Genomic DNA, 13,709 nt, shown 5'->3' on the forward strand with positions numbered 1-13,709 from the left:
CTGTTGCTTCTTGTCCTGCCTTCAGGTGCTTTGGAAAATAGCTTGACTCCCTCTTCTTTGTGGCAACCCCTGAGATATTGGAACACTGCTATCATGTCCCCCTTCGTCCTTCTCTTCATTAAACTAGACATACCCAGCAGCAGCCTTTCCTTATATGTTTTAGCCTCCAGTCCCATAATCATCTTTGTTGCTCTTCTCTGTACTCTTTCTAGAGTCCCAACATCTTTTTTACATTGTGGTGACCAAAACTGGATGCAGTATTCCAAGTGTGGCCTTACCAAGGCATTGTAAAGTGGTATTAATACTTCACGTGATCTTGATTCTATCCCTCTGTTAATGCTGCCTAGTACTGTGTTGGCTTTTTTGACAGCTGCAGCACACTGCTGGCTCATATTTAAGTGATTGGTCAGTCACATTCTTCCAGCCCATTTTGCTCACAGCTATTGTGGTAAGGATAGAACTAGGGGAGACCTTCACTGAGCTCTCAGAGAAAAGATTGAGTCCAAGTGCTGTGATGATGATGATGAAGATGATTAAAGTAATTCCAGCCAAACTACAACCTGACTATAATTAAATAGCATCGTATTTCTTAAAAAGTATATCTTTTGTATCAACTGAAGTGAAAGGTGGTGAATGGAATTTTATATTACCTTCAATCAATTTTTTTTGCTAAAAAGTCTTTTGATTCTGTAAATAATATAATATTTCCAATTTTATAGACTGTGGCTGCAAACAGAGGGTCATTTTTTCTGTTGAGAGTATTTGTTCATGGTTTATAACTCTATCAGAACTTCTTGATCAACTCACAGAGAACAGTTTGGAAGGCTTTGCTGTAATCTCTAATGCTACAATGGCAATTATAATGCTCAGTAAAACTGAGTAAGTCAATGGGTGTGAGGGTGTAACATTGTCTAGCTGCTGTTTATGGCTACAATAGGCCTTGTTAATAATAGTTTCTTACAGTAAGGTCAGACATCAGACCACGCTTAGTTGATTTACTAGAGGATATAGTCCTAGGAATTAAACAAAAGCTGGGTGGGTTCACAATCATAGTTTCCCCCTTCCCCCAAAAAAACTCAAAACAAAAACAAATTTATTATAATCAAGATTTCATGGATAGGTTTCCTTTGGTTAATACATTAGGTATGTCATAAATAGTAACTTTATTTTTGATTCAAAACTAGAAGATACCCATTGTTGGAGAGCAAAACCTGACAGAATAGAATAGAGCTGGAAGGGAGTGTGGAGGTCTTCTGGTCCAGCCCCCTGGTCAAGCAGGAGAACCTATACCTGTTCTATGGCATCTATTAAGAAGAGATAGAAAAGGGGTAGTTGTATCAAAATACAAAACTGGAATGTAGTCTGATGCTGAAGGTGCTATATATTCAAAAAGACAATTCATTTTCCCTCTTTAGAAGAAAAACTTTTATGCATGTAAGAAAAGAGATAATCTCTCCCTTCTCTGTGTTTTGGGGTTATTCATAGATGGTTTGCGTTATATTATTCTATTCTTACATGGAAAGTTCTTTTCTGTAGGAAAATATCTGAAGATCTCTTACTGCTGCTGTTATTGTATAGCACAATGCTATATACAAGTTAGAAAACAGTCTTCAATTATGATGTCTCAGCACATGAATGTCAAATAAGAGAACTCTTGCTGAAACTATTACTTGCTACTTTCACCTTATAGGTTTTATTTCAGTTTGTATATTTTAGTATCTTACATGCTGAAATGCTATAAAACGTAAAGCAGATTTGAGGCAATAATAAAGAGAGATGGTACGTTCATTACCTGTATAATCTCTCTCCTTTGGTCTAGAAATGTTAAAGAGTAAAATGGAAAGATACTGTGATGATTCCAAGTGATAAAGAAATAGCATTTCCCCAGTTTAATGCTTTTAACACAAATTCCAATGTTTTATGCCTGAAGGAAAGGAAATTGATTTCTTGTGGAAGCCAGTAGAAACATTGTTTCCTCACTTATTAATAGTGAGACATATTGCATTTTGGAGATGCTTGTCCAGCTAATAGTTACAACAGAGAAAAAAAAATCAACATGGTTACTCTTAATTGTTACTGCAAAAAGGCTAATGTGGTTTCTGGCTGCATTAAGAGAATCAACATTTGCAAACCTCAGGAAATAATAGTTCCAGTTCACTCTGCACTTCGAAATAATTGTGTTTTCTTCCGGGCATAGCAGAAACTGGAATAGGCTTAGGGGTGGCCGTAATTGGCATATAGAAGATAATTCTTATGAGAATCATATATTAAAGGAATTGGACTTGTTTAGCTTGGAGGGGGATAAAAGTGAAATATGGTAACCTCTGGAGACTCTAACACAGAAGACTGCAATACTGGGGATCTAATTTACACAGGAATTATGGTGTCCCCATTGGTGGATTAACACAAGCTCCAATTCATCCTTCCAGTGTAATTTCGCCTGCAGAAAATGGCCTTTTCTCCTGAACTGATTTAATAATGATTGTTTTGGATAATCACAAGGCTTCCAAGTGCTGCCAAATAACAAGCATTGTTCATATAACATGTTTTATTTGGCTACTGAGAGTCCAGGCTCAAATAACGTTTTAGACCATAAACCAACCCAAAGGTCAGAGTTCACACAATCCACTAAGCCAGAAAAAAAGACACCAAAAATGAAACTAAACAAATGTGGCATCTTATGCAAATGCAGACCTTAAGATACAGGTGGTCCTTGAATTATGACCACATTTGAGCCCAAAATTTCTGTTGCTAAGTGAAACATTTGATAACTGAGTTTGCCGCATTTTACAACTTTTCTTGCCACAGTTGTTAAGTGAATCACTGTAGTTGTTAAATTAGTCAAACTGTTGTTAAGTGAATCTGGATTCCCCACTGACTTTGCTTGTCAGAAGTTCGCAAAAGGGGAACATCATAAATATGAATCAATTACCAAGCATCTCAATTTTGATCACATGACCATGGATGGGGATGCTCCAATAGGGAATGTGAAAAACTGGTCATAAGTCACTTTTTTCAGTGCTGTTGTAACTTTGAACGATCACTAAATGAACTGTTGTAAGTCGAGGACTACCTATATATGCGGCAGCAATTGGAGCCTGCAACTGCATTATATATAGCTCATCAAAAACCCATTGGCTTTTCTAGACCTCACCCCTAGTCTTTGCATAGTTATAATCAGGCTTCATGTACAAGTCCATAATTTGTTGCATTGTTTGATATATTGAACAGAAATGATCATACACATAGAACGATTCTAGCACAGAACATTCCTTGTTCTATACAATAGCACTCTCTATGTAGAGTTCTGTTTATACAATTTTTTTGAGTGTGGGATTATGTCCTGGAAGGACTTTCTGCCCTCATTTATCTAATTTCAGATGCATTTACATGTGAAAAGGAAACATTTTGATATATAATCTTCTATAATGGAAATATAATTTTCCTGTGCTTACTGATATATGTATGTGCATGTTTATGTATATTTATATGCATATATCTCAATATTTTCAATAGCTGCAAGAAATTAATGAAATATTTCATATTCTTCTGCTGAGGTGATCAGTGATCAGAACACCTGCATGCTTCCCCTATTTTTCAGTATCTACTTTACCATCTAGGTGGAGAACAAGATATTCTGGCTTTTCAGCAGAAGAGAAAGTATTTAATGGCTACAATCTGAACATTTCCATTTTTTAAAAGACACTGTTTAACCTACTAACATTACCCCCCCCCCCCCTTTCAGTTGTTGGTGGAGCCACACAGAAACTAACTCTGCAATTTATTGCATAGGCTGGTAATAATTGTCACGAATTAGCTCTGGAGGGATTTGTAGAAAACTTGTTTTCTTTTGACACTAAAATATATTTTCATTGATTCTTTTGTGTTGTGAACGTTTAGATAAGAAACACCATGCACGCTCAGCAGGGGGGCATAAGGATTCTGAATGCTGAGATAATTGCAATCGCAATTATGTGCATATTATTTTAGAAAGTTGGCTTAACATGTTTATAATGAAACAGAGGATAGAAGTCTTTGGAAGGAAGAAATAAAACTGTATGTCAGTCTTACATAGTTGTGCTTTTCTAATTCCCAACAATTCTGGAGGTCCCAAATAGTTTACCTCTTAAAAATTGTTTGGGATAAGTATATCTATCATACTGCAGCAGATGAAAACGATTTCCATGCAACTGTTACTTTATGGGCAACCGTGGCCATTCCATTTGGACACAAAGATAAAACTGATCAGAATTTTGATTGACTCACCATCAGTAAAATTATTTAACCACTACCGTTTGCAGGAAGAGTTAAGAGTTAAACAACATGCATCAGTACTGTCATAATGTTATATTGGAATAAAAACAGAAAAAATAATTGGAGAAAAGTTTCATTTCTACCCAAACCAGGGATTGAAAGTGGATAATGAGGACTCCTAGCAGTACACAGACCAGGATTTGCTGAGTACAGCAATAAAACATGATGCAAAGAGGTTGATGCTTTATTTATTTATTTGTTTATTTATTTATAAATACAACCCATATTTCCAGGGTTGTTAAAACTATACTTCAAATAGAAACAGAAATCAGAGCTATTTGAAGGTGCTTCCATATTTCTTTTTTTAAATTTGGACTACTGGCACAATAAACTCATTGCCATTTTTAACAAGAGTTAAAAGATTAACTGAAGCAATCAAACTGATTACAGTGGGCTGTGACTGAACTGACTTCAAATGAGATCTTATCTTCTACAACAGGGGTCCCCAACCCTCGGTCCATGGACTGGCACTGGGCTGCAGCATGCCAGAAACCGGGCCGTGCAAACAAGCGAAGCCCCATCCGCGGGATCCAGGCAGCATGTGAAACCACGCCCCCTCCAGTCCCTGGAAAAACGTCTTTCCATGGAACTGGTCCCTGGTGCCCAAAAGGTTGGGGGCCGCTGTTCTACAATAACAAATATGGCACTGAGCTCTGGAAGGAGGTTAGCTTTACTAATCCATGGTAGACACAGAGTTAAATTGTTTCAGAAATATATTTGATTAGTCCCTTAATATTGGTGGCATTTAGCCATTCTAAATAGCTGGGAACTTTCCAACAATCGATTAATATATTTCTTACAAAGAAGCTACAGGTACAAAAAATTGGCTTTACACATCATTCTAAACTGTAATGTAATTGTTTGGAGCTTACTGCAGTGGGTGAAGTGTTACGTATAAACCAGATCTTTATGGCGTATTCAGCATGCAATGCTTAAAAAAAATCCTGCCTTAGCTGGTTATGCAAACTATGTCTCTGTGTGCACTTTTTGTAAAATGTAAGCAATTATCTCTGCATGCTTTCTATAATTCTTGCTGCCAATGGAGTTCCTAAGGAGTCTGACTAGGTACTCTCAAGCCTGGCGCAGTTTAACCCAGAAAGGGTTGAATTTTCCATCCCCATGCCAAGAAGTAGGCGGCTATGGTTTCCGGTAGCTGCTGGTTAATGCCTGTCAGCTTCACCTGGCCTTGATCCTTTTCCATCAAGCCAAGATCTCTGTCTCACTGCCAGTTTGTCCAGGGTCTGGAATAGCAGCTGTTAATTGTTCTACTATTCTTTGCTATAACTGAGTCGTCATTCATTCTTACTCTCATATTAAAAGCCTGAATTTCCCAAGGGAAACTTGTCACCTCATCTAGGGAAAAGTACTTGCAAAACATCCAGAGATATGCCAATGGGGAAAGAAAGTGTATTTTTAAAACAGAATATACTGACTTCATTTCTGAATTAATTTATTTTTCTTGACAATAGAAAACAAGCGTTGGGCTTCATTATTATTTTATTAATGTACTTGTCACTTAAAACAAAAATAAATATATAATAAGGACAACAGGACAAAATCAAAAGCCTACAGAATAACCTCAGTCATATGGTTGTAAAAATGCTTTTCAAATTAAAATTGAATTGATTGGAAAAATAAAAGCCACCTAGCACCAAAAAAGGCTGTTAACAATGGTTCACCAGGTGATCCATTCTAGAAAGAGTGTTTCCCCCCCATTTTAACAATCATCTTATTATGTCATTTTAAAATGTTCAGTTTTAACTTTTTTGGGTATACCAAGGTTGAAAGGCAAGAGATTAATACAGTAACATAGATCAACTTATATATACAATAACTTAATTAGTTTAGTTTAGTTTAGTTTTATTAAATTTATACCCCGCCCTTCTCCCGGAGGACTCAGGGCGGCTTACAGCCAACTTAAAAACAATAATACGATATAAACAAATAAATACGATAATACGATAATAATACGATAATAAAACAATAATACGATAATAAACAAATAAATGGAGTACTAATCAAGAAAATCCACACTTCAAAACTCATTTCAAAAAAGTACCCCCAGATGTATTTCAGAAGATGATCTTATGACATGGGTAAGTATATAAAGCTTAATAACAGCTCTTCAAATTTCAATTGCTTCGCAGATGGCAAAGCATTGTTGTAATCTTGCTGTTAACAATCTTGCTGTTTATGTTGGAATAATTATAAATTTGGGTTTATTTTCAAGGCAGTTCCATGTATAATGATATTTCAATGTTCCAAAAGAGAAATTTCCAGATAACCATAGATAGTTATCAATTATACTTCATCAATAGAGTTGTAATACATATTTCTGTCTAATTCAGCATTTTTCAACCTCAACAGCCTTAAGATATGTGGACTTCAACTTCCAGAATTCCCCAGCCAGCATGCCATGAAATGACATAAAGATGAATAATAAGTCTTCTAAAACTGGATTGTTCATCCTCCTCCTATTTCCAAGATTTGGCTATTTCTTCAATAAAATGTTATAACGTAATTTATCCAAAAGCATTACTTAATTTCATACATACATAGCTAGGATTTCTTTTCTCTTTTTACTTCACAGGGCCCCAAAGGCATTCAGAGACCCCAATAGTTTCATATCACGGTGATGCCACACAAAACCTGTCCTTTTCTAAACTACATACAGCATCAAAACACATCCACAAAATGGGCAGGGCATGAACATTGTTTCATCATTTCTCTCTCCCCCTCCCACCCTATCCAGATACCACTGCTTAATTATGGAACTGGGTCTAAGCCCCCCAGGTTTTTTTTTTAATATTTAGATTTACTGTATATATTGCAATGCTACCTTTTCTTGGGCTTTTTATATGGTTATTGTTCCTAGGCTGATTTTAGTTTTTGCAGTTTTTAACTCCCTCCTCTTTTTTTCTATCCAAATAAGCTCATAATCATTTATCTAACTTATTTGTGTCTATCAACAGCAGGCAGGTGCCCTTGCATGGATACCATGTTTGTAATAGCATGCACATTTTATGTTATCTCTGACAGAATAGATTGCCTTTACGACCATCAGATTGCAGTAGCTCAGGCTGCCAACTTCTGATAAAGATTCTTAAACACTGTGGAATGGGCAGGAACTTGCACAAATATAAATGCATCCCAGTGAATGCGAAGGGCTGGGGCAGGAAAGCTGGTTGGAATGGGAGGTTCCTGCATAACATCCTTTCACCTAGTAACCTACTCAGAAACTGCCCTGTTTCCTAAAGATTAGCAACTGAATGACAAACACAGCCTTCCCCAATAGAGACTGGCTTTATTGCAACTGTTCAGATGGCTCAGAAGGAAGAATGTCAGGCTAAAGCATACTAGGTCTTCTCTATAGTTTAATGCCACTCCAGATAATCTCTTCCAGACTGGTGGTTCTCTGGATTTTGCTCCTGATTCTCTCACCACAAGCCCTCTTTGCCTTAGGTTGAAATATTGAATCAATGGGGTCAGTTGCTCTTCTCTCTGACAGTAGGCATATGAATTCCTGATGCCCTTGTCACTTCCTTCCTCACTGCATACTAACCATATAAAGCTTGTGCATTCCAATGAATAATGGAAAGGACGTATTCTAAGTCTGTGGTCACTTTAAGGTTAATTTCTAGCTTCATAGGAAGGGAAGCAAGACTTGTTTTCCCCTTCCCAAAAGTTGACAGTGGCCTGAAGTCTGTTTTGGATGTGATATAGCTCCAAAGCTGGTGTATCCATTGCATACAATCAGTGCTTTTTTTGTAAAAAAAAAAAAAAAAAAAAAAAAGTGCCGGAACTCACACATGTCACACAATCCACCTTGCCTACCCTACAAGGTTCCATCCAAAAAAGGTGCCGGAACTCCGGTCTGGGCGTTCTATGACAAAAAAAGCCCTGCATATAATACATAAGCCACACAGAGATGTGGCAAATTGAACTCTAACTTGTACTACCTACCTTTGTGATTCCCTGTCTGGAACTGCCACTCTAATCAATCTAAGGCACGGGTATCAAACTCGCCGCGTCACGTGATGTGTCGCAACGTAGCATGACTTTTTTTGCATTGCCGGAGCTGGGGTGGGCATGGCCTCTGTATGATGAAACCGGCAGTTTGACACCCCTGATTAAGGCCTTGCAAGAGGTTTATTGCCTCAACCAGCTGCCTCATTAAGAGCCACAAAAATACATCATGAAGTTGCTCTACAGCCAGCTGCTATGGCCATTACAGATAATTCTCATTTGGCAACTGTCTTGTTTAGTGACTGCTCTTAGTTACAACAGTGATAAAAAAGTAACTTTGTGACCAATTGTCACAATTACAACCTTCACAGGACTGTAATTCAAAGGAAAGCTGAAGTGAGGTTTAAAAAAGCATAGTTGCAGTTTTACTTAGTGACCCCTTCATTTATAAATCGAGTTGCTGGTCACAATTGTGGTTGCTAAACAAGGACTACCTATACACAGTACCAGACTTGCTTCCAAATAGGGGCACTGTCATTATCATGTATCATGCAGCATAGTGCTCTGTAAAAAACTGTTTTGCTCCTGCTGCTAGCACCCAATCTGTCTCCTGAGCACTAAGGGGTTAGATCCCACAAAATAACACCACTGCCTTTCTGGAGGGAATCTTCTCTAAGCCCAAATGAACATGGGTTTTTTTTCAATTAATATAACTTTTTTTGGGGTGGACTTAGACTCTCTTTTCCAATGCAGTGGACCAGGTCACCTTCTGTTTTGTACAGCAATAGCAATAGCACTTAAAAATTATATAGCGCTTCACTGTGTTTTACAGCCCTCTCTAAACGGTTTACAGAGTCAGCATATTGCCCCCAACAATCTGGGTCCTCATTTTACTGACCTTGGAAGGACGGAAGGCTAAGTCAACTTTGAGCTGGACAGGATCGAACTGCTGGCAGTCAGCAGAATTAGTCTGCAGTACTGTGCTACCACTGTGCCTACAGTGGACTAGGTTACTTGCTGTTTTGTATGTGCCTACACAGCTTCTTAACAATTTCACAATTGGGAAACATTTTGCCAATTGGTTTTAACAAAACTGTCATTCATAGCAAATGGCAAATTGTGTTGCAGTAAAATAAAACCTGTCATAAAGTTAGTGGCTGCCTCTGTTATTGTATATAATCTGTTGTTGATTGTACTGTATGTTTTGCCAAGTATCAGGGAAATGATCTGGTACCCAGGCAACTGGATCTTTTGGAACCAGAGACAATGAACACTCCAATAAATAAAGGAGTTTTGAACTTTATTATTAGTTCAAGCATTGAAAAGCATAACACAAAAAGCATACATACTTGATGTGACTAAAGATTAAGCTTTAGAATGTATTTTTGACCAGAATTGTATGATGAGGCTTTAAATATTTGTTTATAAGAGAAGAGAGATTTCTTCTGCATTATGTGTTAGAGAAAATGTTACTTTAGATGATAAAACTGAATTTTTAAATTAAGCTTAAAATATATATGTTAATATTTCTAGTAGCTCTCAAGAGACTTTGGTTGATCAGGACTGAATGATGTGTTTTTGTAATGTGACTGTTGGCCAGGGATTAGATATGGGAAGAAGAGATTTTTTTTAACTGAGGTACCAGAGAAGGTGTCAAGTTAGCTAAATTGTTTATATTTGTCTGGAGGGAGGAAGGAGTCATCTTGAATATATATGTCTTTTCTTCTTTTTTTCACTTTTTTCTTTACTTTTTATAATTGTCTTAGTCTGTATTACCGTAGCTTTTTTATTTTTGTATTAAATAAACTTTAATAAATTTATTTTTAAAAATAATGATGGGGCTACAATGATGCAACTTAAGTTTATATGTGGTGTGGCTGAGCCTTGGTGATGCAGTGGTTAGAATGCAGTGTTGCAGGCTAACACTGCAGGCTAACTCAGCATTCCCACTGCCAGCAGTTCGATTCTGACCGGCTCAAGGTTGACTCAGCCTTCCATCCTTCTGAGGTCAGTAAAATGAGGCCCCAGATTGTTGGGGGTAATATGCTGACTCTGTAAGCCACTTGAAGAAGGCTGTAAAGCTCTGTAAAAGCAGTATATAACTCTAAGTGCTATTGCTATTGCTATATATGTTGCATATATAAAAGGCAGAGCTTCAATCACAAAACTATGGCGACCATCTTGACATTTTTGATGGCATGCTGCAGATAATTGCTAAACATAAACATGAGCTTATTACCACCAAAGGGCATTTTAAACTTTGTTTATTGATCCTATGCTTGATAAGTGCCTATATGTCCCTTTACATCACAAATCCCCACCATAGCACATTGAGAAATTACAGGCATATGTTTGCATTTTAGTATGGTCCTATAAATCCACTGTTCTCTACAAAGTCTAAGGAACCAATTATAATTTCATAATGCTTTGCTTGGATTTCCCAATGAATTGCTTGAGTGTAGTGGAAAAATAAGATTGTTGAAAATGAAGTCCTGTTCTACATAAGCAAATTAGGGCCTTTTCACACAGTAGCAGAAAACTAAACCAGTACAATGTTTGCTGTCCCCATTGCTGAACGCAATCCTGCCTCAAATGCCTGTGTTTTGATTCACTGTTAAAAGGTACTGTCCTGATCATGTGTGCCAGGGCATCATATGGAACATAATTGCTTGTTTTGCTGATCTTCTTCTTCAGCATGTCATCAGAACGTGAAGAAACAGCTATCAATCCTGGCATTGCAAGGGCAGTAAGACTACAGATTTAACTGTAGGGTTTTTCTCATCACCTCATCTTCCTGGGCATTTTTGCTATGTACTGTCTGTTACAACCTGAGCTGAAGTTTGTTAGGTTTTTTTTTTTTAAAGAGTATCAGGGTCATTAAGCTGAGTCATACACAACATTTTTACTTAGAATTTCTCCTCCCTTCCGTTTCTGTCTTGATTGAAGCAACACATGCAGACTTCTGTTTTCTGTTGTATTTGGAAGGCAATGGGGTGCTTCAAAGTTCAGCTGGAAGATCAAGGAGACTAGGAATAAAATCCAAAGCTTCTCCTTTGTGTCTTTTCCTGCATAGCACTTTTTTGTAGAGGAAGTCTCTACGAGTACAAACACAGCAATATAAAGAACTATTGATGAATCTCTTTGTTTTGTTTTTTTCTCTCTCTCTTTTTAGGTTACATTTTATTACCCTAAACATCTTCTCTAGGGGGAGGGTAAATATAGCATGAAGAATTCTATAGAAAGCCCATCTTTCTTAGACTATATTGTACTTTGGAGTCAATGCTGAATTCATTGGAGTGGGAGAAATTTTTTCCCAGAAGCCAAGAATTCCTTCTTTTATATATTTTTCCCTCCCTAGAGAATTCTTTCTCTCTCAGATTTGGCTAGGAAGACAAAAGAGCTCAGTGTTTCATCTGTTCCTTTAAATACAGAGTTGTTTTCACTTTCACATTGTTGGCTGTTTTATCTCCAAATATTTTTTTGGCATTGATTAGTTTAATACCAGATGATATGTATTGCAAAAACTCATTGTTAATTGTTACATGCAGATTAGTGCCCTGATATTTCATTCAGTGAAAGTTATTATATTTTGTCTCACTAAAGTTTAACAAAATCATATATGAGTTTCAAAAGGGCATGGTGGTTGGGAAGAAAGAGCTGGGACGGTAATTCAGCTACATATTTACTATGAGCAACAAACAGGGTTCAGATCTTTTAAAATTTTCTCCCATTTCAGGGTGATATGAAGGAAAGGAAAGAATCCACAACATTGCAACTATCTTTGGTCCAGTTTATAGTAGATGGTTGGTCTAAACCAGGGGTAGGCAACCTTGGCTCTTTTATGACTCGTGGACTTCAACTCTCAGAATTCCTCTTTTATGACTCGTGAAGTCCACGAGTCATAAAAGAGCCAAGGTTGCCTACCCCTGGTCTAAACTATGATGGGCAAACTTTGGATGATTTGAGAATGTGATGGTCACCGTGGGAAGATAATAGTGCAAACTAGGCAGGGAGTTGGGCTGTGATTTGTCCATTTTGGGGGGGATTTTCTGGAAGAAAGGATGGAGTTGGAGTTATCTTCTTTCTTTGTAGTCATCTTATTTTAGAATGCATGCTACAGATTTTCAACTTCATAGATCAGGAAATATATTGTTGACTATATCAGCAGCTGTAGCACCAAAACCTGGATTTGGAGTAATGTAACCCCAGGACTAGTGAGAGTCAGTTTGGCATAGTGGTTAAGTTACTAGGCTAGAAACCAGAAGACTGTGAGTTCCAGTTCTGCCTTAGGATGAAGCCAGTTTTATGACCTTGGGCCAGTCACTCTCTCTCAGTCCCAAGAAAGAAGCAATGGCAAACCACTTCTGAAAAACTTACCAAAAAACCTGCAGAGTCTAGTCCAGGTGATTACCAGGAGTCAACACTGATTCAAAGGTACCACCCCCCACAATCAGGACCACGTTTCCACTCAAGGTCCTTAAGAAGCCACTGGAGTTGGGGAAATTAGATATTAATAGTAATATTTTCTTCAAAAAGTTGGCTTCCTTTTTACAGAGCATGCCTTTCAAGACACATAGTCTCATTTATGTTTTCTTGCCCTCTCTTCTTGCCTTTTTCAAACATGTCCTCCAATGTTGTGACAATAGTGACTTTAAAAAAGGGTAGATGAATTCCACTCAAGTAGCTGGTGTAGAATAATTTACACCATGTTATTCCCCCTGCAATTATTAACACACTAAACTGAGTTTTTTTTATTTTTATTCTTTTCTCCTTCAACATTTTACATTAGTTGTTTCCAATCTAGTCCAATTTTTACTAGTACCCAGCAGCTCTTTAATGTGGCCACATATGCCAGCCAAGATGGGCATCATTCTTTCTTATGTGATTTTAGACTAGAGCTAAGAGAGTTGTGCCTAAGTCTAGTGGAGTGATCTGTGTAATGATGCCCAGTTAAATGCAACTATGGACAGAGTGGCACAATCTAAGTGATTCAGGAAAGGCTGTTTGCACAAAGTGGTGGACTTTGCAGCTAGGGGAAAGGCCAGTCCTCTGAGGATTCACATCTTGAAAAGCTTCCTTGTGAGGGATTGCACATGGAAAAAGAATGTGGCAGAGCCAACAAAAGAGACAGTGTCTTGGAGACCAATGACTCTGCTGCCATAACCACCCTGAGTCACTCTGAGATGCTTTTGAAGCTACTCCCTTTCCTGAGACACTCCTGTTTTAATGTAGTGTATTCTGTAGTCTACATGGACTGAGGAAGGAAATACATTTATAGATCCTCTCTTTTTTTTTTCTCTTTGAATTATAGGGCTGGAAATGTCAAAGAGTGCATTACTTTTGAGTCTGACAGTTCAGCTTTTTGACCAGTCTGGTTCATATGTCTTTCAAAATGATAAATACATGTAATCAACATGTGATCATGGAGA

This window comes from Protobothrops mucrosquamatus, unplaced genomic scaffold (genome assembly GCF_001527695.2).
Source record: "Protobothrops mucrosquamatus isolate PMUCROS unplaced genomic scaffold, P.Mucros_1.0 scaffold346, whole genome shotgun sequence".
In the NCBI taxonomy this organism is placed as follows: domain Eukaryota; kingdom Metazoa; phylum Chordata; class Lepidosauria; order Squamata; family Viperidae; genus Protobothrops; species Protobothrops mucrosquamatus.